The 27446-nt window shown below is 48.3% G+C and overlaps 14 non-coding genes and 3 pseudogenes across 14 annotated transcripts; all 17 read right to left on the reverse strand.

Moving 5' to 3' along the window:
- Nucleotides 1-2734: 2734 nt before the first annotated feature.
- Nucleotides 2735-2925, reverse strand: LOC141240415 (U2 spliceosomal RNA). The gene has a single exon (XR_012305664.1). It is a non-coding gene; the product is annotated as a U2 spliceosomal RNA (small nuclear RNA).
- Nucleotides 2926-4040: 1115 nt separating this feature from the next.
- LOC141240416 (U2 spliceosomal RNA) lies at nucleotides 4041-4231 on the reverse strand. Its single transcript, XR_012305665.1, has one exon. It is a non-coding gene; the product is annotated as a U2 spliceosomal RNA (small nuclear RNA).
- Nucleotides 4232-5346: 1115 nt separating this feature from the next.
- Nucleotides 5347-5537, reverse strand: LOC141240417 (U2 spliceosomal RNA). The gene has a single exon (XR_012305666.1). It is a non-coding gene; the product is annotated as a U2 spliceosomal RNA (small nuclear RNA).
- Nucleotides 5538-6652: 1115 nt separating this feature from the next.
- On the reverse strand, nucleotides 6653-6846 carry LOC141240478 (U2 spliceosomal RNA). The gene has a single exon (XR_012305724.1). It is a non-coding gene; the product is annotated as a U2 spliceosomal RNA (small nuclear RNA).
- A 1000-nt stretch (nucleotides 6847-7846) lies between these two features.
- LOC141240456 (U2 spliceosomal RNA) lies at nucleotides 7847-8037 on the reverse strand. Its single transcript, XR_012305703.1, has one exon. It is a non-coding gene; the product is annotated as a U2 spliceosomal RNA (small nuclear RNA).
- A 1115-nt stretch (nucleotides 8038-9152) lies between these two features.
- Nucleotides 9153-9343, reverse strand: LOC141240418 (U2 spliceosomal RNA). Its single transcript, XR_012305667.1, has one exon. It is a non-coding gene; the product is annotated as a U2 spliceosomal RNA (small nuclear RNA).
- Nucleotides 9344-10458: 1115 nt separating this feature from the next.
- On the reverse strand, nucleotides 10459-10645 carry LOC141240512 (U2 spliceosomal RNA). Its single transcript, XR_012305749.1, has one exon. It is a non-coding gene; the product is annotated as a U2 spliceosomal RNA (small nuclear RNA).
- Nucleotides 10646-11440: 795 nt separating this feature from the next.
- LOC141240540 (U2 spliceosomal RNA) lies at nucleotides 11441-11532 on the reverse strand (annotated as a pseudogene).
- Nucleotides 11533-12647: 1115 nt separating this feature from the next.
- On the reverse strand, nucleotides 12648-12831 carry LOC141240487 (U2 spliceosomal RNA). The gene has a single exon (XR_012305730.1). It is a non-coding gene; the product is annotated as a U2 spliceosomal RNA (small nuclear RNA).
- Nucleotides 12832-13620: 789 nt separating this feature from the next.
- On the reverse strand, nucleotides 13621-13712 carry LOC141240543 (U2 spliceosomal RNA; annotated as a pseudogene).
- Nucleotides 13713-14827: 1115 nt separating this feature from the next.
- LOC141240451 (U2 spliceosomal RNA) lies at nucleotides 14828-15018 on the reverse strand. Its single transcript, XR_012305698.1, has one exon. It is a non-coding gene; the product is annotated as a U2 spliceosomal RNA (small nuclear RNA).
- A 1115-nt stretch (nucleotides 15019-16133) lies between these two features.
- Nucleotides 16134-16324, reverse strand: LOC141240419 (U2 spliceosomal RNA). The gene has a single exon (XR_012305668.1). It is a non-coding gene; the product is annotated as a U2 spliceosomal RNA (small nuclear RNA).
- A 1115-nt stretch (nucleotides 16325-17439) lies between these two features.
- LOC141240337 (U2 spliceosomal RNA) lies at nucleotides 17440-17630 on the reverse strand. Its single transcript, XR_012305587.1, has one exon. It is a non-coding gene; the product is annotated as a U2 spliceosomal RNA (small nuclear RNA).
- A 1115-nt stretch (nucleotides 17631-18745) lies between these two features.
- On the reverse strand, nucleotides 18746-18936 carry LOC141240420 (U2 spliceosomal RNA). The gene has a single exon (XR_012305669.1). It is a non-coding gene; the product is annotated as a U2 spliceosomal RNA (small nuclear RNA).
- A 1115-nt stretch (nucleotides 18937-20051) lies between these two features.
- LOC141240476 (U2 spliceosomal RNA) lies at nucleotides 20052-20244 on the reverse strand. The gene has a single exon (XR_012305722.1). It is a non-coding gene; the product is annotated as a U2 spliceosomal RNA (small nuclear RNA).
- A 5564-nt stretch (nucleotides 20245-25808) lies between these two features.
- Nucleotides 25809-25886, reverse strand: LOC141240521 (U2 spliceosomal RNA; annotated as a pseudogene).
- Nucleotides 25887-27001: 1115 nt separating this feature from the next.
- LOC141240495 (U2 spliceosomal RNA) lies at nucleotides 27002-27186 on the reverse strand. Its single transcript, XR_012305736.1, has one exon. It is a non-coding gene; the product is annotated as a U2 spliceosomal RNA (small nuclear RNA).
- Nucleotides 27187-27446: the final 260 nt, after the last annotated feature.

Below are 27446 nucleotides of genomic sequence, written 5' to 3' on the forward strand. Positions count from 1 at the left end.
TGTCATTGAACCTGACCAAATGCTATGCCCATATACCCAGTCCTTTTCAGGAGGTGACTCTTCAATTCCGCACTCTTGCAGACAGTAAATATTTGCTCCAAGATTTTTTAGTTCTTCCAGTATAGCCAATCTTCTAGGCTTAGATTTTATAAGCCTTACATTTATTGACAGTACACTACAGCCCATGTTGGAGCCCATTTTTTAACCATATTCGGTAAAAAAGAACATACCCCCCACCGAAGAGTCAACCTTTCTCGTCTTGAAACTCGATTCCTGATGTTAAGCAGAGAATGCTGGCCCCCTCCTCCAAAAAAGACCTCCTAGGAGAGGCACTGTAGCTCTCGGGATAGCTCCTATCACTTAAGGGGCTGATGCTCCCAATACTGGCAGGTGAAAAATCTGGCCGGAACTTCTTTGCAGAAGACACATCAGAGTCCTCATCAGGGGGCCTCACCACAGCCCCGGTGAAGTCACCCTGGCCACCACCACCTTCATGAATTGCCTCTGAGCTTTCCAAAGCCAACACCGGCGTTGTGGAGAGTGAACCGCTCACTTCTCCCTCACCACTCACATCAAGCAGAATTGACATATCTGCAGGCTCTATCTCAACAGCGCTTCCACCAGCAGGATCGGGTGCTTGCTCCATCTCTTCCATGAAGTCCCTTACTGCCTCGATCGCCTCACCAATAGTGGCGGCAGTAGTAGGACGTGGGGACACGGCCTCTGCATATGACCTGGAACGATGGGGACAGTCCTTGAAAGCGTGTCCCTCCTCGCCACATGCATTACAAACCATGGAGTTAGTACACTCCATTGCCAGATGACCCTCTTTATTGCATTTCCCACAAAACTTCTCCACCGTGCAGTCCTCTTGGTAGTGTCCAAAGGATTTACACTTCCTGCAAAACCGCGGAGCACCAGGAAAATACATATACCCTCTATCCCTCCCGATGGCAAAACTGAGGGGAGGGTAGTGGATACCCCCAGGTCCCTGGGGGTCCTCCTGGAACCGTACAAAAAACTTGTGTTTGCCAGTCCACAAGCCCACCTCATTCCTCACCTTGTGTGAGTAGGACACATAGCTGCAATGACGGTTCAGGAATCTAGTAATGTCCTCCACATCCACAAGGGGGTTGTGCATAAACACAACAACTGGCACTTCCCCCTTAGTATACAATACCGTAAATGTAAGCCCATCAAGAGCCGGATGATCCAAGGCTTGCTGATCCTTTAGAGTCTTGAAAAGATTCTGGCAAGCTGCCATACGATCAAGGACTAAAACGTACCGGCCATTCTTTGGGAACTCCTGTAGGCAAATGATGTCTCCACGACCAACATTCAAAATCTTGAAGATGACGACTTCCACCAAGAACCGCAGGTTAAAGAAATTCCTCCTCGACTCCTCAATATCAATGCGAAAAGCATTTTTGACCCGAATATCATCGGTCCCGGCATAGCGAATCTTGACGCCCATTATCACCACTCGTTTCCTCTGGACCCCCCCAATAGCAGCAGGCAGCTTAAGCCACCTAAGTGGCGATGCTGCAAGGCCGAGGGGGAGACACTATAGGATCCTTCTGACCAGATACAAGATCTAAGCCAAAAGGCCGAGAAGCGATAACCAGAATTGGTTTCAAACTACGGAGCCACCCAAGGATCCTGAAAAGTCCATTTGTGGAGATGAGCTCCTGGACTCCCGTTAAGAAGACATGTTGTCAACCTCTAGATCCCTTACATGCCTGCACTTTTCGGCTTGCTGCTGCTGCAATCCACGCGTTTTAGATCTGCATAACTCCACCTCTTTAAACACAGCACCTTCACCCCCTGCTGTTCCCACCCGCCTCAACACCGTTGGAAGGGAGGAGAACCAATTAAGGCGGGGGGTGGGGTGGAACGAGCAGCTGTCTACCCTTAGCAGGAGGGCTCCTGATTACATACCTCTCCTGCTGCTGCTGCTGCTGGCTGTCCAGCAGCAGACTGAAGGTGGCTGCTGCTGTGCACAGGTATATAAAGGCTCAGAGCCTATTATGACACGCGCAGCCAGCGTTCCATTGCCACATTCCATCTACTGCAGGCAGGATACCTGTCTGGCTGAATGTCGCTGAGAAGCTCACAGAGACCGCCATAAGCAACAGTTTAACAGAATGCCACAGACTAATCAACCAAACTTTTTGGGTTGGGTTCTCTTTTATAGTCTGCAGGCATTAAATGAAAGAAGTCAGTGTTCCAGCAGAAGGAGACAACGTTTCAGAAAAGGCATTGTAGCAAACCAAAAAAGAAATTTTAAGCGCAGCAGAGTAACCAGCGCACATACCTGTTAGCTCAGGTGAGTTTAAAAGGCTGCTGTTGATAACAAGGGCATTTGCTAAATAGATGGTGTGTGTGCAACAATATACTGAAAGGTCAATTATATTGTGCAGCTTATCTCACCACCTGTAGTTATTTAGGTGAAAGCTCCAAAATGCTTGCCTAATATGTCTGTTTATCCAAAAGGAAGTAAAAAGGGAGAGCTAGAAAGATAGCATTGCATCACATTACATGGCAATGCAATGCACAGTTGCTGAAGTTGAACCAAAATGAGCTTGTAATCTGGCTTCTGCAACTTTGAACATGAAAAATCCAATGAGGAGAAGAAAAGCAAAGCCAAAGAGTCCATCCCAAAATCCGACAAACAAGCAAAATGAACAAAAAACATTGAATTCAATTCTTTCTGATTTTAGAAACTGCATTAAAGAAGGGGTGCACCGGTCCTGGAGATACTGCAATACCAGGTCAATGCGTGGAGTGGACAGAGCAAGCTCTTTTTCCATCTCCCTGTTCTAAAAATCCATTTAATATATGGTCCCCAGATAGGGGACGTATCAGATATTAAACTGATAAGAACAGATACTACACTTGATCTTAGCCAAAAGGCCGAGAAGCGATAACCAGAATTGGTTTCAAACTACGGAGCCACCCAAGGATCCTGAAAAGTCCATTTGTGGAGATGAGCTCCTGGACTCCCGTTAAGAAGACATGTTGTCAACCTCTAGATCCCTTACATGCCTGCACTTTTCGGCTTGCTGCTGCTGCAATCCACGCGTTTTAGATCTGCATAACTCCACCTCTTTAAACACAGCACCTTCACCCCCTGCTGTTCCCACCCGCCTCAACACCGTTGGAAGGGAGGAGAACCAATTAAGGCGGGGGGTGGGGTGGAACGAGCAGCTGTCTACCCTTAGCAGGAGGGCTCCTGATTACATACCTCTCCTGCTGCTGCTGCTGCTGGCTGTCCAGCAGCAGACTGAAGGTGGCTGCTGCTGTGCACAGGTATATAAAGGCTCAGAGCCTATTATGACACGCGCAGCCAGCGTTCCATTGCCACATTCCATCTACTGCAGGCAGGATACCTGGCTGGCTGAATGTCGCTGAGAAGCTCACAGAGACCGCCATAAGCAACAGTTTAACAGAATGCCACAGACTAATCAACCAAACATTTTGGGTTGGGTTCTCTTTTATAGTCTGCAGGCATTAAATGAAAGAAGTCAGTGTTCCAGCAGAAGGAGACAACGTTTCAGAAAAGGCATTGTAGCAAACCAAAAAAGAAATTTTAAGCGCAGCAGAGTAACCAGCGCACATACCTGTTAGCTCAGGTGAGTTTAAAAGGCTGCTGTTGATAACAAGGGCATTTGCTAAATAGATGGTGTGTGTGCAACAATATACTGAAAGGTCAATTATATTGTGCAGCTTATCTCACCACCTGTAGTTATTTAGGTGAAAGCTCCAAAATGCTTGCCTAATATGTCTGTTTATCCAAAAGGAAGTAAAAAGGGAGAGCTAGAAAGATAGCATTGCATCACATTACATGGCAATGCAATGCACAGTTGCTGAAGTTGAACCAAAATGAGCTTGTAATCTGGCTTCTGCAACTTTGAACATGAAAAATCCAATGAGGAGAAGAAAAGCAAAGCCAAAGAGTCCATCCCAAAATCCGACAAACAAGCAAAATGAACAAAAAACATTGAATTCAATTCTTTCTGATTTTAGAAACTGCATTAAAGAAGGGGTGCACCGGTCCTGGAGATACTGCAATACCAGGTCAATGCGTGGAGTGGACAGAGCAAGCTCTTTTTCCATCTCCCTGTTCTAAAAATCCATTTAATATATGGTCCCCAGATAGGGGACGTATCAGATATTAAACTGATAAGAACAGATACTACACTTGATCTTAGCCAAAAGGCCGAGAAGCGATAACCAGAATTGGTTTCAAACTACGGAGCCACCCAAGGATCCTGAAAAGTCCATTTGTGGAGATGAGCTCCTGGACTCCCGTTAAGAAGACATGTTGTCAACCTCTAGATCCCTTACATGCCTGCACTTTTCGGCTTGCTGCTGCTGCAATCCACGCGTTTTAGATCTGCATAACTCCACCTCTTTAAACACAGCACCTTCACCCCCTGCTGTTCCCACCCGCCTCAACACCGTTGGAAGGGAGGAGAACCAATTAAGGCGGGGGGTGGGGTGGAACGAGCAGCTGTCTACCCTTAGCAGGAGGGCTCCTGATTACATACCTCTCCTGCTGCTGCTGCTGCTGGCTGTCCAGCAGCAGACTGAAGGTGGCTGCTGCTGTGCACAGGTATATAAAGGCTCAGAGCCTATTATGACACGCGCAGCCAGCGTTCCATTGCCACATTCCATCTACTGCAGGCAGGATACCTGGCTGGCTGAATGTCGCTGAGAAGCTCACAGAGACCGCCATAAGCAACAGTTTAACAGAATGCCACAGACTAATCAACCAAACATTTTGGGTTGGGTTCTCTTTTATAGTCTGCAGGCATTAAATGAAAGAAGTCAGTGTTCCAGCAGAAGGAGACAACGTTTCAGAAAAGGCATTGTAGCAAACCAAAAAAGAAATTTTAAGCGCAGCAGAGTAACCAGCGCACATACCTGTTAGCTCAGGTGAGTTTAAAAGGCTGCTGTTGATAACAAGGGCATTTGCTAAATAGATGGTGTGTGTGCAACAATATACTGAAAGGTCAATTATATTGTGCAGCTTATCTCACCACCTGTAGTTATTTAGGTGAAAGCTCCAAAATGCTTGCCTAATATGTCTGTTTATCCAAAAGGAAGTAAAAAGGGAGAGCTAGAAAGATAGCATTGCATCACATTACATGGCAATGCAATGCACAGTTGCTGAAGTTGAACCAAAATGAGCTTGTAATCTGGCTTCTGCAACTTTGAACATGAAAAATCCAATGAGGAGAAGAAAAGCAAAGCCAAAGAGTCCATCCCAAAATCCGACAAACAAGCAAAATGAACAAAAAACATTGAATTCAATTCTTTCTGATTTTAGAAACTGCATTAAAGAAGGGGTGCACCGGTCCTGGAGATACTGCAATACCAGGTCAATGCGTGGAGTGGACAGAGCAAGCTCTTTTTCCATCTCCCTGTTCTAAAAATCCATTTAATATATGGTCCCCAGATAGGGGACGTATCAGATATTAAACTGATAAGAACAGATACTACACTTGATCTTAGCCAAAAGGCCGAGAAGCGATAACCAGAATTGGTTTCAAACTACGGAGCCACCCAAGGATCCTGAAAAGTCCATTTGTGGAGATGAGCTCCTGGACTCCCGTTAAGAAGACATGTTGTCAACCTCTAGATCCCTTACATGCCTGCACTTTTCGGCTTGCTGCTGCTGCAATCCACGCGTTTTAGATCTGCATAACTCCACCTCTTTAAACACAGCACCTTCACCCCCTGCTGTTCCCACCCGCCTCAACACCGTTGGAAGGGAGGAGAACCAATTAAGGCGGGGGGTGGGGTGGAACGAGCAGCTGTCTACCCTTAGCAGGAGGGCTCCTGATTACATACCTCTCCTGCTGCTGCTGCTGCTGGCTGTCCAGCAGCAGACTGAAGGTGGCTGCTGCTGTGCACAGGTATATAAAGGCTCAGAGCCTATTATGACACGCGCAGCCAGCGTTCCATTGCCACATTCCATCTACTGCAGGCAGGATACCTGGCTGGCTGAATGTCGCTGAGAAGCTCACAGAGACCGCCATAAGCAACAGTTTAACAGAATGCCACAGACTAATCAACCAAACTTTTTGGGTTGGGTTCTCTTTTATAGTCTGCAGGCATTAAATGAAAGAAGTCAGTGTTCCAGCAGAAGGAGACAACGTTTCAGAAAAGGCATTGTAGCAAACCAAAAAAGAAATTTTAAGCGCAGCAGAGTAACCAGCGCACATACCTGTTAGCTCAGGTGAGTTTAAAAGGCTGCTGTTGATAACAAGGGCATTTGCTAAATAGATGGTGTGTGTGCAACAATATACTGAAAGGTCAATTATATTGTGCAGCTTATCTCACCACCTGTAGTTATTTAGGTGAAAGCTCCAAAATGCTTGCCTAATATGTCTGTTTATCCAAAAGGAAGTAAAAAGGGAGAGCTAGAAAGATAGCATTGCATCACATTACATGGCAATGCAATGCACAGTTGCTGAAGTTGAACCAAAATGAGCTTGTAATCTGGCTTCTGCAACTTTGAACATGAAAAATCCAATGAGGAGAAGAAAAGCAAAGCCAAAGAGTCCATCCCAAAATCCGACAAACAAGCAAAATGAACCAAAAACATTGAATTCAATTCTTTCTGATTTTAGAAACTGCATTAAAGAAGGGGTGCACCGGTCCTGGAGATACTGCAATACCAGGTCAATGCGTGGAGTGGACAGAGCAAGCTCTTTTTCCATCTCCCTGTTCTAAAAATCCATTTAATATATGGTCCCCAGATAGGGGACGTATCAGATATTAAACTGATAAGAACAGATTTTTTTGATTGAATATATCTTTTATTAGCACAAAAAATAAGTTAACAGACAGTGTACAGTGCCGCAGCCCAGTACACACAGAATTCTACATCATATTTACATAGCATGAGGATACGACGCACTAACTAGACACATCACACCCCTATGCTACACAAAACACTCAATCTGAAAGAAAAAGCATATCAATCAATACAGTACGACGAACCGTGATAAGGGATAGGGATCGGGAAAAAGGGGATGGGGAGGGGAAAATCACAGGCCCGAAGCTTTATTGAAAGACAAGACACATAAGGGGAGAGGGGGAGGAGGGGTTTAGTCCTCATCCTCGTCCTCCGGACCGTCCATGATGGAATAGTCTCTGAGCAGGCTGTGGATCAGCCTGCGGCAGTCCTGGATGGACATCCTCTCCCTCCTCAAGATGAGCCGGTTCCTGGCGACCCAAAGGGCATCCTTGAAGCAGTTCATAAGGCGCCAAGCCTCCTGGATGGCTCCGACGGTATGAACCCCAGGGAAGAGTCCATAAAGCACAGAATGGTGCGATAGGCTCGCCCTGGGGACAGAGTTCCTCAGGTCGTCCTCAAGTGCAGTCAATAGGCGCTGTGCAAATCCGCAGTCCCAAAAAGTGTGCAAAGATGTTTCCTCCACGAAGGGGCACCTTGGGCAGTACCGGGTCTTGCACAGGTTCCGGGCATGCATGAATGACCGGACGGGCAGTCCGCCCTGAATCGCCATCCACGACAAGTCCTTGTGCCCGTTGGTCAGCCTGTCAGACGACACATTTGTCCACACAGTCTCCAGCGTGTCCTGGTGAAGTCCTGTGATGTTCTCCACGTCATCCTTGGCTCTGATTAGCTTGTGGATAGTTTTGGGCTTCCACAAGTCGGGCTTGAGTCCCTCCAGTTGATGCTCCCCCACAAATCGAACGACGTCTCCGTAGAACCATGGCGTCGTCCAGTTGTAGGGGAAGGAGCTGTCCCACTTGTCCCAGCCGAGTCGCCTCCAAAGAGGAAGCAGGAAGAAGCGAGACATGGACCTGAAAGAAGGGGTGCAACGGTCCTGGAGATACTGCAATACCAGGTCAATGCGTGGAGTGGACAGAGCAAGCTCTTTTTCCATCTCCCTGTTCTAAAAATCCATTTAATATATGGTCCCCAGATAGGGGACGTATCAGATATTAAACTGATAAGAACAGATACTACACTTGATCTTAGCCAAAAGGCCGAGAAGCGATAACCAGAATTGGTTTCAAACTACGGAGCCACCCAAGGATCCTGAAAAGTCCATTTGTGGAGATGAGCTCCTGGACTCCCGTTAAGAAGACATGTTGTCAACCTCTAGATCCCTTACATGCCTGCACTTTTCGGCTTGCTGCTGCTGCAATCCACGCGTTTTAGATCTGCATAACTCCACCTCTTTAAACACAGCACCTTCACCCCCTGCTGTTCCCACCCGCCTCAACACCGTTGGAAGGGAGGAGAACCAATTAAGGCGGGGGGTGGGGTGGAACGAGCAGCTGTCTACCCTTAGCAGGAGGGCTCCTGATTACATACCTCTCCTGCTGCTGCTGCTGCTGGCTGTCCAGCAGCAGACTGAAGGTGGCTGCTGCTGTGCACAGGTATATAAAGGCTCAGAGCCTATTATGACACGCGCAGCCAGCGTTCCATTGCCACATTCCATCTACTGCAGGCAGGATACCTGGCTGGCTGAATGTCGCTGAGAAGCTCACAGAGACCGCCATAAGCAACAGTTTAACAGAATGCCACAGACTAATCAACCAAACTTTTTGGGTTGGGTTCTCTTTTATAGTCTGCAGGCATTAAATGAAAGAAGTCAGTGTTCCAGCAGAAGGAGACAACGTTTCAGAAAAGGCATTGTAGCAAACCAAAAAAGAAATTTTAAGCGCAGCAGAGTAACCAGCGCACATACCTGTTAGCTCAGGTGAGTTTAAAAGGCTGCTGTTGATAACAAGGGCATTTGCTAAATAGATGGTGTGTGTGCAACAATATACTGAAAGGTCAATTATATTGTGCAGCTTATCTCACCACCTGTAGTTATTTAGGTGAAAGCTCCAAAATGCTTGCCTAATATGTCTGTTTATCCAAAAGGAAGTAAAAAGGGAGAGCTAGAAAGATAGCATTGCATCACATTACATGGCAATGCAATGCACAGTTGCTGAAGTTGAACCAAAATGAGCTTGTAATCTGGCTTCTGCAACTTTGAACATGAAAAATCCAATGAGGAGAAGAAAAGCAAAGCCAAAGAGTCCATCCCAAAATCCGACAAACAAGCAAAATGAACAAAAAACATTGAATTCAATTCTTTCTGATTTTAGAAACTGCATTAAAGAAGGGGTGCACCGGTCCTGGAGATACTGCAATACCAGGTCAATGCGTGGAGTGGACAGAGCAAGCTCTTTTTCCATCTCCCTGTTCTAAAAATCCATTTAATATATGGTCCCCAGATAGGGGACGTATCAGATATTAAACTGATAAGAACAGATACTACACTTGATCTTAGCCAAAAGGCCGAGAAGCGATAACCAGAATTGGTTTCAAACTACGGAGCCACCCAAGGATCCTGAAAAGTCCATTTGTGGAGATGAGCTCCTGGACTCCCGTTAAGAAGACATGTTGTCAACCTCTAGATCCCTTACATGCCTGCACTTTTCGGCTTGCTGCTGCTGCAATCCACGCGTTTTAGATCTGCATAACTCCACCTCTTTAAACACAGCACCTTCACCCCCTGCTGTTCCCACCCGCCTCAACACCGTTGGAAGGGAGGAGAACCAATTAAGGCGGGGGGTGGGGTGGAACGAGCAGCTGTCTACCCTTAGCAGGAGGGCTCCTGATTACATACCTCTCCTGCTGCTGCTGCTGCTGGCTGTCCAGCAGCAGACTGAAGGTGGCTGCTGCTGTGCACAGGTATATAAAGGCTCAGAGCCTATTATAACACGCGCAGCCAGCGTTCCATTGCCACATTCCATCTACTGCAGGCAGGATACCTGGCTGGCTGAATGTCGCTGAGAAGCTCACAGAGACCGCCATAAGCAACAGTTTAACAGAATGCCACAGACTAATCAACCAAACTTTTTGGGTTGGGTTCTCTTTTATAGTCTGCAGGCATTAAATGAAAGAAGTCAGTGTTCCAGCAGAAGGAGACAACGTTTCAGAAAAGGCATTGTAGCAAACGAAAAAAGAAATTTTAAGCGCAGCAGAGTAACCAGCGCACATACCTGTTAGCTCAGGTGAGTTTAAAAGGCTGCTGTTGATAACAAGGGCATTTGCTAAATAGATGGTGTGTGTGCAACAATATACTGAAAGGTCAATTATATTGTGCAGCTTATCTCACCACCTGTAGTTATTTAGGTGAAAGCTCCAAAATGCTTGCCTAATATGTCTGTTTATCCAAAAGGAAGTAAAAAGGGAGAGCTAGAAAGATAGCATTGCATCACATTACATGGCAATGCAATGCACAGTTGCTGAAGTTGAACCAAAATGAGCTTGTAATCTGGCTTCTGCAACTTTGAACATGAAAAATCCAATGAGGAGAAGAAAAGCAAAGCCAAAGAGTCCATCCCAAAATCCGACAAACAAGCAAAATGAACAAAAAACATTGAATTCAATTCTTTCTGATTTTAGAAACTGCATTAAAGAAGGGGTGCACCGGTCCTGGAGATACTGCAATACCAGGTCAATGCGTGGAGTGGACAGAGCAAGCTCTTTTTCCATCTCCCTGTTCTAAAAATCCATTTAATATATGGTCCCCAGATAGGGGACGTATCAGATATTAAACTGATAAGAACAGATTTTTTTTTTTTTTTATCGAAAGCCCGAATTCGTGTACAAAACCCGAGTGCGCTTAAAAAAGTGACAAGTGCCACAAAAAAAAAGTGCACTAGGATGCTGGTCTTCTTGAAACCCTCTCCAAAAGGAGAAGGGTCCCCCAAACCATTCCCCGTCCCTCCGAGCCAGAAGGCCACAGCGAGGCACAGGGACAAATAGCCACCTCCAGCCGGAGCCAGAGGCGACCCAATCTTACCCTCAATACCTGCCCGAGTTCTCACCCGAGCAAGGCACTGGGAGCCAAAGACTGTTCTCCCCTCCCGGAAGAGGGGAGCCAACAACGCTCTCCTCCCGAAAGAGGAGAGCCAGGGGGGTTCAGGGGGGAGCGGAACCTGATGGCCACACACTCCCCCCCTAGACCTGCCAAGAGAGGAACCCGTAAGGGAACCGCATCCCGACAAAATCCTAGTAAGGACGTGGACACACGTGAAAAAGTGGACACACAGTGATAAAAAAAAATTAAATAAATAGTGAAGGTTTCACAGTATAATACTGCCCGGACCTTCGACCGGGAATTGAAAAATTCCCCATCCTAAGGCCAGAAGGCCCGGAATAAGGGTGTGTGTGAAGAAAGAAATATTGAAGTGCTAGTGCAAATGTGCCATAAACTCAAGTGGGGTTCCCAATCCCAGTGAGTTAAGGCACCCCAGGGTCACCACTCCTGGGGCACTTCACACTTCGGGCTTTCGATCTTCCCCGGCCCAATGGCGTCGATCCTGGGGGGCCATGCTTTCCACCAGATGACTATATTAGCCACCTGGCGTACTAACAAGCGCCTAAACCCCAGTGTGCATAATGTATCAATCTACTAGGGCGGCAAACATCCAAAACCGCCTTTTCGAAAGATACTACACTTGATCTTAGCCAAAAGGCCGAGAAGCGATAACCAGAATTGGTTTCAAACTACGGAGCCACCCAAGGATCCTGAAAAGTCCATTTGTGGAGATGAGCTCCTGGACTCCCGTTAAGAAGACATGTTGTCAACCTCTAGATCCCTTACATGCCTGCACTTTTCGGCTTGCTGCTGCTGCAATCCACGCGTTTTAGATCTGCATAACTCCACCTCTTTAAACACAGCACCTTCACCCCCTGCTGTTCCCACCCGCCTCAACACCGTTGGAAGGGAGGAGAACCAATTAAGGCGGGGGGTGGGGTGGAACGAGCAGCTGTCTACCCTTAGCAGGAGGGCTCCTGATTACATACCTCTCCTGCTGCTGCTGCTGCTGGCTGTCCAGCAGCAGACTGAAGGTGGCTGCTGCTGTGCACAGGTATATAAAGGCTCAGAGCCTATTATGACACGCGCAGCCAGCGTTCCATTGCCACATTCCATCTACTGCAGGCAGGATACCTGGCTGGCTGAATGTCGCTGAGAAGCTCACAGAGACCGCCATAAGCAACAGTTTAACAGAATGCCACAGACTAATCAACCAAACTTTTTGGGTTGGGTTCTCTTTTATAGTCTGCAGGCATTAAATGAAAGAAGTCAGTGTTCCAGCAGAAGGAGACAACGTTTCAGAAAAGGCATTGTAGCAAACCAAAAAAGAAATTTTAAGCGCAGCAGAGTAACCAGCGCACATACCTGTTAGCTCAGGTGAGTTTAAAAGGCTGCTGTTGATAACAAGGGCATTTGCTAAATAGATGGTGTGTGTGCAACAATATACTGAAAGGTCAATTATATTGTGCAGCTTATCTCACCACCTGTAGTTATTTAGGTGAAAGCTCCAAAATGCTTGCCTAATATGTCTGTTTATCCAAAAGGAAGTAAAAAGGGAGAGCTAGAAAGATAGCATTGCATCACATTACATGGCAATGCAATGCACAGTTGCTGAAGTTGAACCAAAATGAGCTTGTAATCTGGCTTCTGCAACTTTGAACATGAAAAATCCAATGAGGAGAAGAAAAGCAAAGCCAAAGAGTCCATCCCAAAATCCGACAAACAAGCAAAATGAACAAAAAACATTGAATTCAATTCTTTCTGATTTTAGAAACTGCATTAAAGAAGGGGTGCACCGGTCCTGGAGATACTGCAATACCAGGTCAATGCGTGGAGTGGACAGAGCAAGCTCTTTTTCCATCTCCCTGTTCTAAAAATCCATTTAATATATGGTCCCCAGATAGGGGACGTATCAGATATTAAACTGATAAGAACAGATTTTTTTTTTTTATCGAAAGCCCGAATTCGTGTACAAAACCCGAGTGCGCTTAAAAAAGTGACAAGTGCCACAAAAAAAGTGCACTAGGATGCTGGTCTTCTTGAAACCCTCTCCAAAAGGAGAAGGGTCCCCCAAACCATTCCCCGTCCCTCCGAGCCAAAAGGCCACAGTGAGGAACAGGGACAAAAAGCCACCTCCAGCCGAAGCCAGAGGCGACCCAATCTTACCCCCAGCACCTGCCCGAGTTCTCACCCGAGCAAGGCACTGGGAGCCAAAGACTGTGCTCCCCTCCCGGAAGAGGGGAGCCAACAACGCTCTCCTCCCGAAAGAGGAGAGCCAGGGGGGTTCAGGGGGGAGCGGAACCTGATGGCCACACACTCCCCCCCTAGACCTGCCAAGAGAGGAACCCGTAAGGGAACCGCATCCCGACAAAATCCTAGTAGGACGTGACACACGTGAATAAGTGGACACACAGTGACAAAGAAATTAAATAAATAGTGAAGGTTTCACAGTATAATACTGCCCGGACCTTCGACCGGGAATTGAAAAATTCCCCATCCTAAGGCCAGAAGGCCCGGAATAAGGGTGTGTGCGAAGAAAGAAAATTTGAAGTGCTTGTGCAAATGTGCCATAAACTCAAGTGGGGTTCCCAATCCCAGTGAGTTAAGGCACCCCAGGGTCACCACTCCTGGGGCACTTCACACTTCGGGCTTTCGATCTTCCCCGGCCCAATGGCGTCGATCCTGGGGGGCCATGCTTTCCACCAGATGACTATATTAGCCACCTGGCGTACTAACAAGCGCCTAAACCCCAGTGTGCATAATGTATCAATCTACTAGGGCGGCCAACATCCAAAACCGCCTTTTCGAAAGATACTACACTTGATCTTAGCCAAAAGGCCGAGAAGCGATAACCAGAATTGGTTTCAAACTACGGAGCCACCCAAGGATCCTGAAAAGTCCATTTGTGGAGATGAGCTCCTGGACTCCCGTTAAGAAGACATGTTGTCAACCTCTAGATCCCTTACATGCCTGCACTTTTCGGCTTGCTGCTGCTGCAATCCACGCGTTTTAGATCTGCATAACTCCACCTCTTTAAACACAGCACCTTCACCCCCTGCTGTTCCCACCCGCCTCAACACCGTTGGAAGGGAGGAGAACCAATTAAGGCGGGGGGTGGGGTGGAACGAGCAGCTGTCTACCCTTAGCAGGAGGGCTCCTGATTACATACCTCTCCTGCTGCTGCTGCTGCTGGCTGTCCAGCAGCAGACTGAAGGTGGCTGCTGCTGTGCACAGGTATATAAAGGCTCAGAGCCTATTATGACACGCGCAGCCAGCGTTCCATTGCCACATTCCATCTACTGCAGGCAGGATACCTGGCTGGCTGAATGTCGCTGAGAAGCTCACAGAGACCGCCATAAGCAACAGTTTAACAGAATGCCACAGACTAATCAACCAAACTTTTTGGGTTGGGTTCTCTTTTATAGTCTGCAGGCATTAAATGAAAGAAGTCAGTGTTCCAGCAGAAGGAGACAACGTTTCAGAAAAGGCATTGTAGCAAACCAAAAAAGAAATTTTAAGCGCAGCAGAGTAACCAGCACACATACCTGTTAGCTCAGGTGAGTTTAAAAGGCTGCTGTTGATAACAAGGGCATTTGCTAAATAGATGGTGTGTGTGCAACAATATACTGAAAGGTCAATTATATTGTGCAGCTTATCTCACCACCTGTAGTTATTTAGGTGAAAGCTCCAAAATGCTTGCCTAATATGTCTGTTTATCCAAAAGGAAGTAAAAAGGGAGAGCTAGAAAGATAGCATTGCATCACATTACATGGCAATGCAATGCACAGTTGCTGAAGTTGAACCAAAATGAGCTTGTAATCTGGCTTCTGCAACTTTGAACATGAAAAATCCAATGAGGAGAAGAAAAGCAAAGCCAAAGAGTCCATCCCAAAATCCGACAAACAAGCAAAATGAACAAAAAACATTGAATTCAATTCTTTCTGATTTTAGAAACTGCATTAAAGAAGGGGTGCACCGGTCCTGGAGATACTGCAATACCAGGTCAATGCGTGGAGTGGACAGAGCAAGCTCTTATTCCATCTCCCTGTTCTAAAAATCCATTTAATATATGGTCCCCAGATAGGGGACGTATCAGATATTAAACTGATAAGAACAGATACTACACTTGATCTTAGCCAAAAGGCCGAGAAGCGATAACCAGAATTGGTTTCAAACTACGGAGCCACCCAAGGATCCTGAAAAGTCCATTTGTGGAGATGAGCTCCTGGACTCCCGTTAAGAAGACATGTTGTCAACCTCTAGATCCCTTACATGCCTGCACTTTTCGGCTTGCTGCTGCTGCAATCCACGCGTTTTAGATCTGCATAACTCCACCTCTTTAAACACAGCACCTTCACCCCCTGCTGTTCCCACCCGCCTCAACACCGTTGGAAGGGAGGAGAACCAATTAAGGCGGGGGGTGGGGTGGAACGAGCAGCTGTCTACCCTTAGCAGGAGGGCTCCTGATTACATACCTCTCCTGCTGCTGCTGCTGCTGGCTGTCCAGCAGCAGACTGAAGGTGGCTGCTGCTGTGCACAGGTATATAAAGGCTCAGAGCCTATTATGACACGCGCAGCCAGCGTTCCATTGCCACATTCCATCTACTGCAGGCAGGATACCTGGCTGGCTGAATGTCGCTGAGAAGCTCACAGAGACCGCCATAAGCAACAGTTTAACAGAATGCCACAGACTAATCAACCAAACTTTTTGGGTTGGGTTCTCTTTTATAGTCTGCAGGCATTAAATGAAAGAAGTCAGTGTTCCAGCAGAAGGAGACAACGTTTCAGAAAAGGCATTGTAGCAAACCAAAAAAGAAATTTTAAGCGCAGCAGAGTAACCAGCGCACATACCTGTTAGCTCAGGTGAGTTTAAAAGGCTGCTGTTGATAACAAGGGCATTTGCTAAATAGATGGTGTGTGTGCAACAATATACTGAAAGGTCAATTATATTGTGCAGCTTATCTCACCACCTGTAGTTATTTAGGTGAAAGCTCCAAAATGCTTGCCTAATATGTCTGTTTATCCAAAAGGAAGTAAAAAGGGAGAGCTAGAAAGATAGCATTGCATCATATTACATGGCAATGCAATGCACAGTTGCTGAAGTTGAACCAAAATGAGCTTGTAATCTGGCTTCTGCAACTTTGATCATGAAAAATCCAATGAGGAGAAGAAAAGCAAAGCCAAAGAGTCCATCCCAAAATCCGACAAACAAGCAAAATGAACAAAAAACATTGAATTCAATTCTTTCTGATTTTAGAAACTGCATTAAAGAAGGGGTGCACCGGTCCTGGAGATACTGCAATACCAGGTCAATGCGTGGAGTGGACAGAGCAAGCTCTTTTTCCATCTCCCTGTTCTAAAAATCCATTTAATATATGGTCCCCAGATAGGGGACGTATCAGATATTAAACTGATAAGAACAGATACTACACTTGATCTTAGCCAAAAGGCCGAGAAGCGATAACCAGAATTGGTTTCAAACTACGGAGCCACCCAAGGATCCTGAAAAGTCCATTTGTGGAGATGAGCTCCTGGACTCCCGTTAAGAAGACATGTTGTCAACCTCTAGATCCCTTACATGCCTGCACTTTTCGGCTTGCTGCTGCTGCAATCCACGCGTTTTAGATCTGCATAACTCCACCTCTTTAAACACAGCACCTTCACCCCCTGCTGTTCCCACCCGCCTCAACACCGTTGGAAGGGAGGAGAACCAATTAAGGCGGGGGGTGGGGTGGAACGAGCAGCTGTCTACCCTTAGCAGGAGGGTTCCTGATTACATACCTCTCCTGCTGCTGCTGCTGCTGGCTGTCCAGCAGCAGACTGAAGGTGGCTGCTGCTGTGCACAGGTATATAAAGGCTCAGAGCCTATTATGACACGCGCAGCCAGCGTTCCATTGCCACATTCCATCTACTGCAGGCAGGATACCTGGCTGGCTGAATGTCGCTGAGAAGCTCACAGAGACCGCCATAAGCAACAGTTTAACAGAATGCCACAGACTAATCAACCAAACTTTTTGGGTTGGGTTCTCTTTTATAGTCTGCAGGCATTAAATGAAAGAAGTCAGTGTTCCAGCAGAAGGAGACAACGTTTCAGAAAAGGCATTGTAGCAAACCAAAAAAGAAATTTTAAGCGCAGCAGAGTAACCAGCGCACATACCTGTTAGCTCAGGTGAGTTTAAAAGGCTGCTGTTGATAACAAGGGCATTTGCTAAATAGATGGTGTGTGTGCAACAATATACTGAAAGGTCAATTATATTGTGCAGCTTATCTCACCACCTGTAGTTATTTAGGTGAAAGCTCCAAAATGCTTGCCTAATATGTCTGTTTATCCAAAAGGAAGTAAAAAGGGAGAGCTAGAAAGATAGCATTGCATCACATTACATGGCAATGCAATGCACAGTTGCTGAAGTTGAACCAAAATGAGCTTGTAATCTGGCTTCTGCAACTTTGAACATGAAAAATCCAATGAGGAGAAGAAAAGCAAAGCCAAAGAGTCCATCCCAAAATCCGACAAACAAGCAAAATGAACAAAAAACATTGAATTCAATTCTTTCTGATTTTAGAAACTGCATTAAAGAAGGGGTGCACCGATCCTGGAGATACTGCAATACCAGGTCAATGCGTGGAGTGGACAGAGCAAGCTCTTTTTCCATCTCCCTGTTCTAAAAATCCATTTAATATATGGTCCCCAGATAGGGGACGTATCAGATATTAAACTGATAAGAACAGATACTACACTTGATCTTAGCCAAAAGGCCGAGAAGCGATAACCAGAATTGGTTTCAAACTACGGAGCCACCCAAGGATCCTGAAAAGTCCATTTGTGGAGATGAGCTCCTGGACTCCCGTTAAGAAGACATGTTGTCAACCTCTAGATCCCTTACATGCCTGCACTTTTCGGCTTGCTGCTGCTGCAATCCACGCGTTTTAGATCTGCATAACTCCACCTCTTTAAACACAGCACCTTCACCCCCTGCTGTTCCCACCCGCCTCAACACCGTTGGAAGGGAGGAGAACCAATTAAGGCGGGGGGTGGGGTGGAACGAGCAGCTGTCTACCCTTAGCAGGAGGGCTCCTGATTACATACCTCTCCTGCTGCTGCTGCTGCTGGCTGTCCAGCAGCAGACTGAAGGTGGCTGCTGCTGTGCACAGGTATATAAAGGCTCAGAGCCTATTATGACACGCGCAGCCAGCGTTCCATTGCCACATTCCATCTACTGCAGGCAGGATACCTGGCTGGCTGAATGTCGCTGAGAAGCTCACAGAGACCGCCATAAGCAACAGTTTAACAGAATGCCACAGACTAATCAACCAAACTTTTTGGGTTGGGTTCTCTTTTATAGTCTGCAGGCATTAAATGAAAGAAGTCAGTGTTCCAGCAGAAGGAGACAACGTTTCAGAAAAGGCATTGTAGCAAACCAAAAAAGAAATTTTAAGCGCAGCAGAGTAACCAGCGCACATACCTGTTAGCTCAGGTGAGTTTAAAAGGCTGCTGTTGATAACAAGGGCATTTGCTAAATAGATGGTGTGTGTGCAACAATATACTGAAAGGTCAATTATATTGTGCAGCTTATCTCACCACCTGTAGTTATTTAGGTGAAAGCTCCAAAATGCTTGCCTAATATGTCTGTTTATCCAAAAGGAAGTAAAAAGGGAGAGCTAGAAAGATAGCATTGCATCACATTACATGGCAATGCAATGCACAGTTGCTGAAGTTGAACCAAAATGAGCTTGAAATCTGGCTTCTGCAACTTTGAACATGAAAAATCCAATGAGGAGAAGAAAAGCAAAGCCAAAGAGTCCATCCCAAAATCCGACAAACAAGCAAAATGAACAAAAAACATTGAATTCAATTCTTTCTGATTTTAGAAACTGCATTAAAGAAGGGGTGCACCGGTCCTGGAGATACTGCAATACCAGGTCAATGCGTGGAGTGGACAGAGCAAGCTCTTTTTCCATCTCCCTGTTCTAAAAATCCATTTAATATATGGTCCCCAGATAGGGGACGTATCAGATATTAAACTGATAAGAACAGATACTACACTTGATCTTAGCCAAAAGGCCGAGAAGCGATAACCAGAATTGGTTTCAAACTACGGAGCCACCCAAGGATCCTGAAAAGTCCATTTGTGGAGATGAGCTCCTGGACTCCCGTTAAGAAGACATGTTGTCAACCTCTAGATCCCTTACATGCCTGCACTTTTCGGCTTGCTGCTGCTGCAATCCACGCGTTTTAGATCTGCATAACTCCACCTCTTTAAACACAGCACCTTCACCCCCTGCTGTTCCCACCCGCCTCAACACCGTTGGAAGGGAGGAGAACCAATTAAGGCGGGGGGTGGGGTGGAACGAGCAGCTGTCTACCCTTAGCAGGAGGGCTCCTGATTACATACCTCTCCTGCTGCTGCTGCTGCTGGCTGTCCAGCAGCAGACTGAAGGTGGCTGCTGCTGTGCACAGGTATATAAAGGCTCAGAGCCTATTATGACACGCGCAGCCAGCGTTCCATTGCCACATTCCATCTACTGCAGGCAGGATACCTGGCTGGCTGAATGTCGCTGAGAAGCTCACAGAGACCGCCATAAGCAACAGTTTAACAGAATGCCACAGACTAATCAACCAAACTTTTTGGGTTGGGTTCTCTTTTATAGTCTGCAGGCATTAAATGAAAGAAGTCAGTGTTCCAGCAGAAGGAGACAACGTTTCAGAAAAGGCATTGTAGCAAACCAAAAAAGAAATTTTAAGCGCAGCAGAGTAACCAGCGCACATACCTGTTAGCTCAGGTGAGTTTAAAAGGCTGCTGTTGATAACAAGGGCATTTGCTAAATAGATGGTGTGTGTGCAACAATATACTGAAAGGTCAATTATATTGTGCAGCTTATCTCACCACCTGTAGTTATTTAGGTGAAAGCTCCAAAATGCTTGCCTAATATGTCTGTTTATCCAAAAGGAAGTAAAAAGGGAGAGCTAGAAAGATAGCATTGCATCACATTACATGGCAATGCAATGCACAGTTGCTGAAGTTGAACCAAAATGAGCTTGTAATCTGGCTTCTGCAACTTTGAACATGAAAAATCCAATGAGGAGAAGAAAAGCAAAGCCAAAGAGTCCATCCCAAAATCCGACAAACAAGCAAAATGAACAAAAAACATTGAATTCAATTCTTTCTGATTTTAGAAACTGCATTAAAGAAGGGGTGCACCGGTCCTGGAGATACTGCAATACCAGGTCAATGCGTGGAGTGGACAGAGCAAGCTCTTTTTCCATCTCCCTGTTCTAAAAATCCATTTAATATATGGTCCCCAGATAGGGGACGTATCAGATATTAAACTGATAAGAACAGATTTTTTGATTGAATATATCTTTTATTAGCACAAAAAATAAGTTAACAGACAGTGTACAGTGCCGCAGCCCAGTACACACAGAATTCTACATCATATTTACATAGCATGAGGATACGACGCACTAACTAGACACATCACACCCCTATGCTACACAAAACACTCAATCTGAAAGAAAAAGCATGTCAATCAATACAGTACGACGAACCGTGATAAGGGATGGGGATTGGGAAAAAGGGGATGGGGAGGGGAAAATCACAGGCCCGAAGCTTTATTGAAAGACAAGACACATAAGGGGAGAGGGGGAGGAGGGGTTTAGTCCTCGTCCTCGTCCTCCGGACCGTCCATGATGGAATAGTCTCTGAGCAGGCTGTGGATCAGCCTGCGGCAGTCCTGGATGGACATCCTCTCCCTCCTCAAGATGAGCCGGTTCCTGGCGACCCAAACGGCATCCTTGAAGCAGTTCATAAGGCGCCAAGCCTCCTGGATGGCTCCGACGGTATGAACCCCAGGGAAGAGTCCGTAAAGCACAGAATGGTGCGATAGGCTCGCCCTGGGGACAGAGTTCCTCAGGTCGTCCTCAAGTGCAGTCAATAGGCGCTGTGCAAATCCGCAGTCCCAAAAAGTGTGCAAAGATGTTTCCTCCACGAAGGGGCACCTTGGGCAGTACCGGGTCTTGCACAGGTTCCGGGCATGCATGAATGACCGGACGGGCAGTCCGCCCTGAATCGCCATCCACGACAAGTCCTTGTGCCCGTTGGTCAGCCTGTCAGACGACACATTTGTCCACACAGTCTCCAGCGTGTCCTGGTGAAGTCCTGTGATGTTCTCCACGTCATCCTTGGCTCTGATTAGCTTGTGGATAGTTTTGGGCTTCCACAAGTCGGGCTTGAGTCCCTCCAGTTGATGCTCCCCCACAAATCGAACGACGTCTCCGTAGAACCATGGCGTCGTCCAGTTGTAGGGGAAGGAGCTGTCCCACTTGTCCCAGCCGAGTCGCCTCCAAAGAGGAAGCAGGAAGAAGCGAGACATGGACCTGCCCGCGGAGCCATTCTTGACTTGCAAAGTCCGGCGGACACAATCACACACAAAAGAGGATCGCAGGAGGGTGGGGATATCTGGAACGCCCTTCCCACCCTTGCGAGGCTCCTTGTACATGACGGCCCGCCTGACTCTGTCCATCTTGGATCCCCAGACAAAGTGAAACACTGTCCTGGTAATGGCCCTGCACACAGTGACGTGTGGGGGCCAGGCCTGTGCCGTGTACTGCAAGACGGGCAGGACCTCATTACGCAGGATGAGTGCCTTACCCTCACAAGTGAGGTGTCTGAGGCTCCAGAGTCCGATCCGTTGCTTCACCTTGGCCAAGCGTTCTTGCCAGGACTTGAGGGCCGCTCCTTCCTTCCCGAACCAGACTCCCAGCACCTTGAGGAAATCCGGTTGAATGTTGAAGGGGAAGGGGGCGGAGGAGGCCGGCTGCCAATCCCCGAAGAGCATGGCTTCCGACTTCCTGCAGTTGACTTTGGCCCCTGAAGCCCGGCCGAACCTCTCACACGTCTGGACGAGGGCGTCGACTGAACCACGATCAGCGCAGAAGACGGTGACGTCGTCCATGTAGAGCGAGCACTTGACCTCGTGTCGTCCCGGACCCGGTGCGGTGATCCCTCTGATCTCTCCATTCTGCCGGATAGCCTCTGCGAAGAGTTCTATAACACAAACAAAAAGAAGAGGTGATAGAGGGCAGCCTTGTCTGACCCCAGAGAGGACAGGGAAGGGGTCAGTCTTCCAGCCGTTCACCAACACCGAGCTGTGGATATCAAAATACATCAGACGGACATACGAACAAAACATGTTACCCAAACCTAACTGGTGCAGAGCTCGGCCCATGAACTCGTGGGAAACCCGGTCGAAGGCCTTCTCCTGATCCAAGGAGACCAGGGCCGCGTGTGCGCGGCGGACCTTGATGTACTCGACCGTGTCCCGCACGAGAGCGAGGCTGTCTGCGATGCGACGTCCAGGGATGCCGCAGGTCTGGTCCGGGTGGATGATCCGTCCGATGACCGTCTTAAGTCGTGTCGCCATCGTCTTGGCCAGGATCTTGTAGTCCACGTTGAGCAGAGTGATGGGACGCCAATTCCTCAGGTCGCACCTCTCTCCCTTCCGCTTGTACAGGATCGTGACCATTCCTTCCCTCAAAGATGGAGGCATTCTACCCTCCACCACCATCTCCTCGTACAGGTCCAACAGGTCCGGACAGATGAGGTCTCCCAGCGCTACATAGAGCTCCGCTGGAAGACCATCACTGCCCGGGGTCCTGCCGGTCCTAAAGGATTTAGCGGCAGAGAGCAATTCGCCCACCATCAGAGGTTTGTCCAAGGCTGCCGTGCCTGCAGGATCAAGATGGTTAGTGATACCTGACAGGAACTTATCAGCAGCGTCGGGGTCGGTAGTCTTGTGGGAGTAGAGTTCGCTGTAGAAGTCGCTGACGACCCTCATCACGTCCTCCTTCCCACGTCGCATGTTTACGCTCTCGTCTCGCAGCTCGTTCAGGGGCGTGTGACCGGCATGAAGTTTCCTGAAAAAGAATGAGTTACATTTCTCACCCTTCTCCAGATTCTCCACTTTGGAACGGAAGATGATTCGCTTGGACTCCTCCTCAAAGTGCCTTTTCAGGCTCTTCTTGGTCTCCTCCAGCTCCTCCCTCACGTCCCAGCCGCAGTGAAGAAGGTCCTGCAGCGACCGCAGCTTGCGCTGCAGCCCTCTGAAGTCCCTCCTCTTCTCACACGCCTGTTGTCGACCCTTGGCCTGAAAGAAACAGCGAAACTCAAGTTTAACATATTCCCACCAATCAGAGACTGTTTGGAAGCTACCCTTGTAGGACTGCCACATTGCGTAGGCTGCTCTCAGCTCCTCCACGACTTCATCCTGAGCCAGCAGAGCACAATTCAGCTTCCAGGAGCCGGGGCCGGACGGAAAACCGTCGCCGAGGACACCTTGTAAGTGAATGGCTCTGTGGTCGGAGAAGAAGCAGGAGACCATCGAGTGCCTACTCTGCCTGACTGCCCGAGAGGTGAACACAAAGTCAATCCTGGAGCGGAGTGAGCCATCGGGTCGGCTCCACGAATAGTTCGTGGAGCCTCTCCCCATGGAGCCCACCACGTCCTGAAGAGAGGCCTCGGTTACCATCTCGATGAGCAGCTTGGACGTGATGTCCAACTTGGCAGATGTGCCAGAACTACGACCGTCCTCCTCGATGGGGCAGTTGAAATCCCCGGCCATCACTAAGGTCCTGGTGGTGGCAAGCTGAAGCCGCAGGGTCTGGAAAAGCTCCAAACGCTCATTCTTCAGTGGGGACGCATACACGTTGATGAACCTGACAGGTTCTCCCGCCCAGTTGCCATCTACAACAAGAGCCCTGCCGCAGATGAGCTCCTGGACGGACTCAAGCGTGAATGCGCCCCCCCTGATCAGAATTGCGACCCCCGCAGACTTGCAGTCACCCCCACCGGACCAGTAGGATGGACCGTGGGACCACTCCCTGGCCAGATGTTTGAAGGACCTAGAGGAGGGAAGGGAACATTCCTGCAACATATAAACATCACACAACTGGGAAGTAAGGAAGGCATAAATAGTCTGACGTCTGAACTTGTCCTTGATGCTCCTGACATTAATGGAAAATAAGTTAATATTAGCCATCATGTAGGGAAAAAAGAAAAAGTTAGCGCAGGCAATACACCTTAGTTACCACTCCGGTCGGGTGGTCCCTCGTCGGTGTTGACTGCTGGTGACGGGATCACCAGCAGGCCCTCTTCCTCCATCTGGTCAAGCAGTGCGGCCTCGATCTCGGCGACCACCAGTTCCTCCTCTTCTGGCTCGGCCACCAGGGTCTCAACCATGTGCTCCATCTCTTCTGGCTCAGGGAGGGTATCCTCCTTTTCGCCTACGAAATCCAGAATCTTCTTTTTGGAGGATTCAGTAGCAGGGCTGTCCTCCACCTTCCTCTTTCCCCGGGTTGGAACTGGGGAGACAAGAAGGGGAAAATCCTCCTCGGAATAGATAGCGGCGGGTGGAGGAAAGGTTAATTCCACCGCTACCATGGTCTGGGGAGGGAGAGTGGCTGCCGGGGCAGGGGAAAGGACACCTGCTGAGGAGTAGGGGAAGGAGGAAGAGGAAGTGGAATCCTCAGCAGGGGTGGCCGGGGTGGGGGGGGGTTGGACGGGGGTGGCAGGGGGAGGGATCGAGAGAGGGGTGACAGAACTCTTACCCTCCTTTGACTTTTTCTTCTGCTTCGGAGCTGCTGGGACCGTCGCTGGGGCTTTGGCCACCGACTCCTTGACCGCTTTGGCCTTGGTCGTCTCGGCCTTGGCCGCTGGGGCCTTGGTCGTCGCGTCCTTGACCTTCACAGGCCTGGTCGTCGGGGCCTTGTCCTCCGTAGCTGGGGTCGTCGCAACCACCGATGCCCAGGATCTCTCACGCCTGGGGCAATCCTTGTACAGATGAGCCGCCAGCCCACACAGGTTGCAGGACGTCTTCTTCGGGCAGTCCTTCGAGCTGTGTCCCGTCACTCGACAAATCCTGCAGGCATGCTCCTTGCAGTCCTTCATCTCGTGGCCGTTCTTGCCGCATCTCCTGCAGTTCCGCGGCATGTCCGGGTAATAGATGAGGCCGTAGGAGTTGCCCAGGGAGAATGTCGGGGGCAGGTGCCGAAGTCCGTCTGAGTACGCCAGGTCCCTGTGAAGTCTAACGGTCACCGACCACTTACCTGTCCAGAAGCCGAGTCCATTCAGGATGTGAGAGGGTTCCTTCACAACCAAACAGAAGCGTCTCAGGAAGGTACAGATGTCTTGGCCTGGGGTGTGCGGGTTGCGCATGGAGACCGTGATCCTCCTTTCATCCCTCTGGATAGGGCAGCTACCTGTAAAGGCAGAGAAAGAATTATCCGGTCCTTTTGCGCTTACCATTTCCCAGAACCTCCTGCAGGTGTTCACAGTGGCGAAGGTGACGAAGAAGATCCCCGTCAAGAAGGTCTGGATGCTGAGGGTGTCCGACCTGGAGAAGCCTCGATCCAGCAGCATCTTCTGGCAGAACACGTCCGAGGACATGTCCGGCACCCTCCCATCCACTTCCTTCAGCTTCAGGGCCACCGTCTGCCGCATCCATGGCTCCAGGGCTGGAGCTTCGTGGCGGGGATTCTGGGGTCCCTTCTGCTGGCCAGTCGTGGAGGCAGAGTCCTTGGGGTCAGAATCGGCTCCTGGCTGGGCCCTCCTGGCTGTCCCCAGCTCCAGGCTCTTCTTTTCGGCCTTCCTCGCAGCGCTTGCCATGGCTTTCCTCCTGCAGTTACTTCTTGGAGCTGGATCTGGAACTCTTCCCGGAATGGGTGGAGCTATGCAGATTCTTCTCCCGTCGTGTTCTGGACAAATTCCCCGAAAGGTCTTTGTCTCGATGATTTTCTTCCTCGAAGATTCCACAGGACAGCCCGATTCTTCTCCGAGTCTTCGTCTTCTTCTGGATTCTTTAGAGCTTCTTCCTCCCACCGATATCCGCCTTCGTTCTCCGATGTCAGCTGGGCTCCGAAGCTCTTCTCCTTCCGAGTTCGATCGCTCTCGTCAAGTGTAGATCGTAGCTCTTGTGTTCTTAAAAGAACAGATACTACACTTGATCTTAGCCAAAAGGCCGAGAAGCGATAACCAGAATTGGTTTCAAACTACGGAGCCACCCAAGGATCCTGAAAAGTCCATTTGTGGAGATGAGCTCCTGGACTCCCGTTAAGAAGACATGTTGTCAACCTCTAGATCCCTTACATGCCTGCACTTTTCGGCTTGCTGCTGCTGCAATCCACGCGTTTTAGATCTGCATAACTCCACCTCTTTAAACACAGCACCTTCACCCCCTGCTGTTCCCACCCGCCTCAACACCGTTGGAAGGGAGGAGAACCAATTAAGGCGGGGGGTGGGGTGGAACGAGCAGCTGTCTACCCTTAGCAGGAGGGCTCCTGATTACATACCTCTCCTGCTGCTGCTGCTGCTGGCTGTCCAGCAGCAGACTGAAGGTGGCTGCTGCTGTGCACAGGTATATAAAGGCTCAGAGCCTATTATGACACGCGCAGCCAGCGTTCCATTGCCACATTCCATCTACTGCAGGCAGGATACCTGGCTGGCTGAATGTCGCTGAGAAGCTCACAGAGACCGCCATAAGCAACAGTTTAACAGAATGCCACAGACTAATCAACCAAACTTTTTGGGTTGGGTTCTCTTTTATAGTCTGCAGGCATTAAATGAAAGAAGTCAGTGTTCCAGCAGAAGGAGACAACGTTTCAGAAAAGGCATTGTAGCAAACCAAAAAAGAAATTTTAAGCGCAGCAGAGTAACCAGCGCACATACCTGTTAGCTCAGGTGAGTTTAAAAGGCTGCTGTTGATAACAAGGGCATTTGCTAAATAGATGGTGTGTGTGCAACAATATACTGAAAGGTCAATTATATTGTGCAGCTTATCTCACCACCTGTAGTTATTTAGGTGAAAGCTCCAAAATGCTTGCCTAATATGTCTGTTTATCCAAAAGGAAGTAAAAAGGGAGAGCTAGAAAGATAGCATTGCATCACATTACATGGCAATGCAATGCACAGTTGCTGAAGTTGAACCAAAATGAGCTTGTAATCTGGCTTCTGCAACTTTGAACATGAAAAATCCAATGAGGAGAAGAAAAGCAAAGCCAAAGAGTCCATCCCAAAATCCGACAAACAAGCAAAATGAACCAAAAACATTGAATTCAATTCTTTCTGATTTTAGAAACTGCATTAAAGAAGGGGTGCACCGGTCCTGGAGATACTGCAATACCAGGTCAATGCGTGGAGTGGACAGAGCAAGCTCTTTTTCCATCTCCCTGTTCTAAAAATCCATTTAATATATGGTCCCCAGATAGGGGACGTATCAGATATTAAACTGATAAGAACAGATTTTTTTTTTTTTATCGAAAGCCCGAATTCGTGTACAAAACCCGAGTGCGCTTAAAAAAGTGACAAGTGCCACAAAAAAAGTGCACTAGGATGCTGGTCTTCTTGAAACCCTCTCCAAAAGGAGAAGGGTCCCCCAAACCATTCCCCGTCCCTCCGAGCCAAAAGGCCACAGCGAGGAACAGGGACAAAAAGCCACCTCCAGCCGAAGCCAGAGGCGACCCAATCTTACCCCCAGCACCTGCCCGAGTTCTCACCCGAGCAAGGCACTGGGAGCCAAAGACTGTGCTCCCCT

The sequence above is a fragment of the Phyllobates terribilis genome, unplaced genomic scaffold, assembly GCF_046119375.1.
Source record: "Phyllobates terribilis strain yellow unplaced genomic scaffold, ASM4611937v1 Scaffold_853__1_contigs__length_604787, whole genome shotgun sequence".
Lineage (NCBI taxonomy): Eukaryota > Metazoa > Chordata > Amphibia > Anura > Dendrobatidae > Phyllobates > Phyllobates terribilis.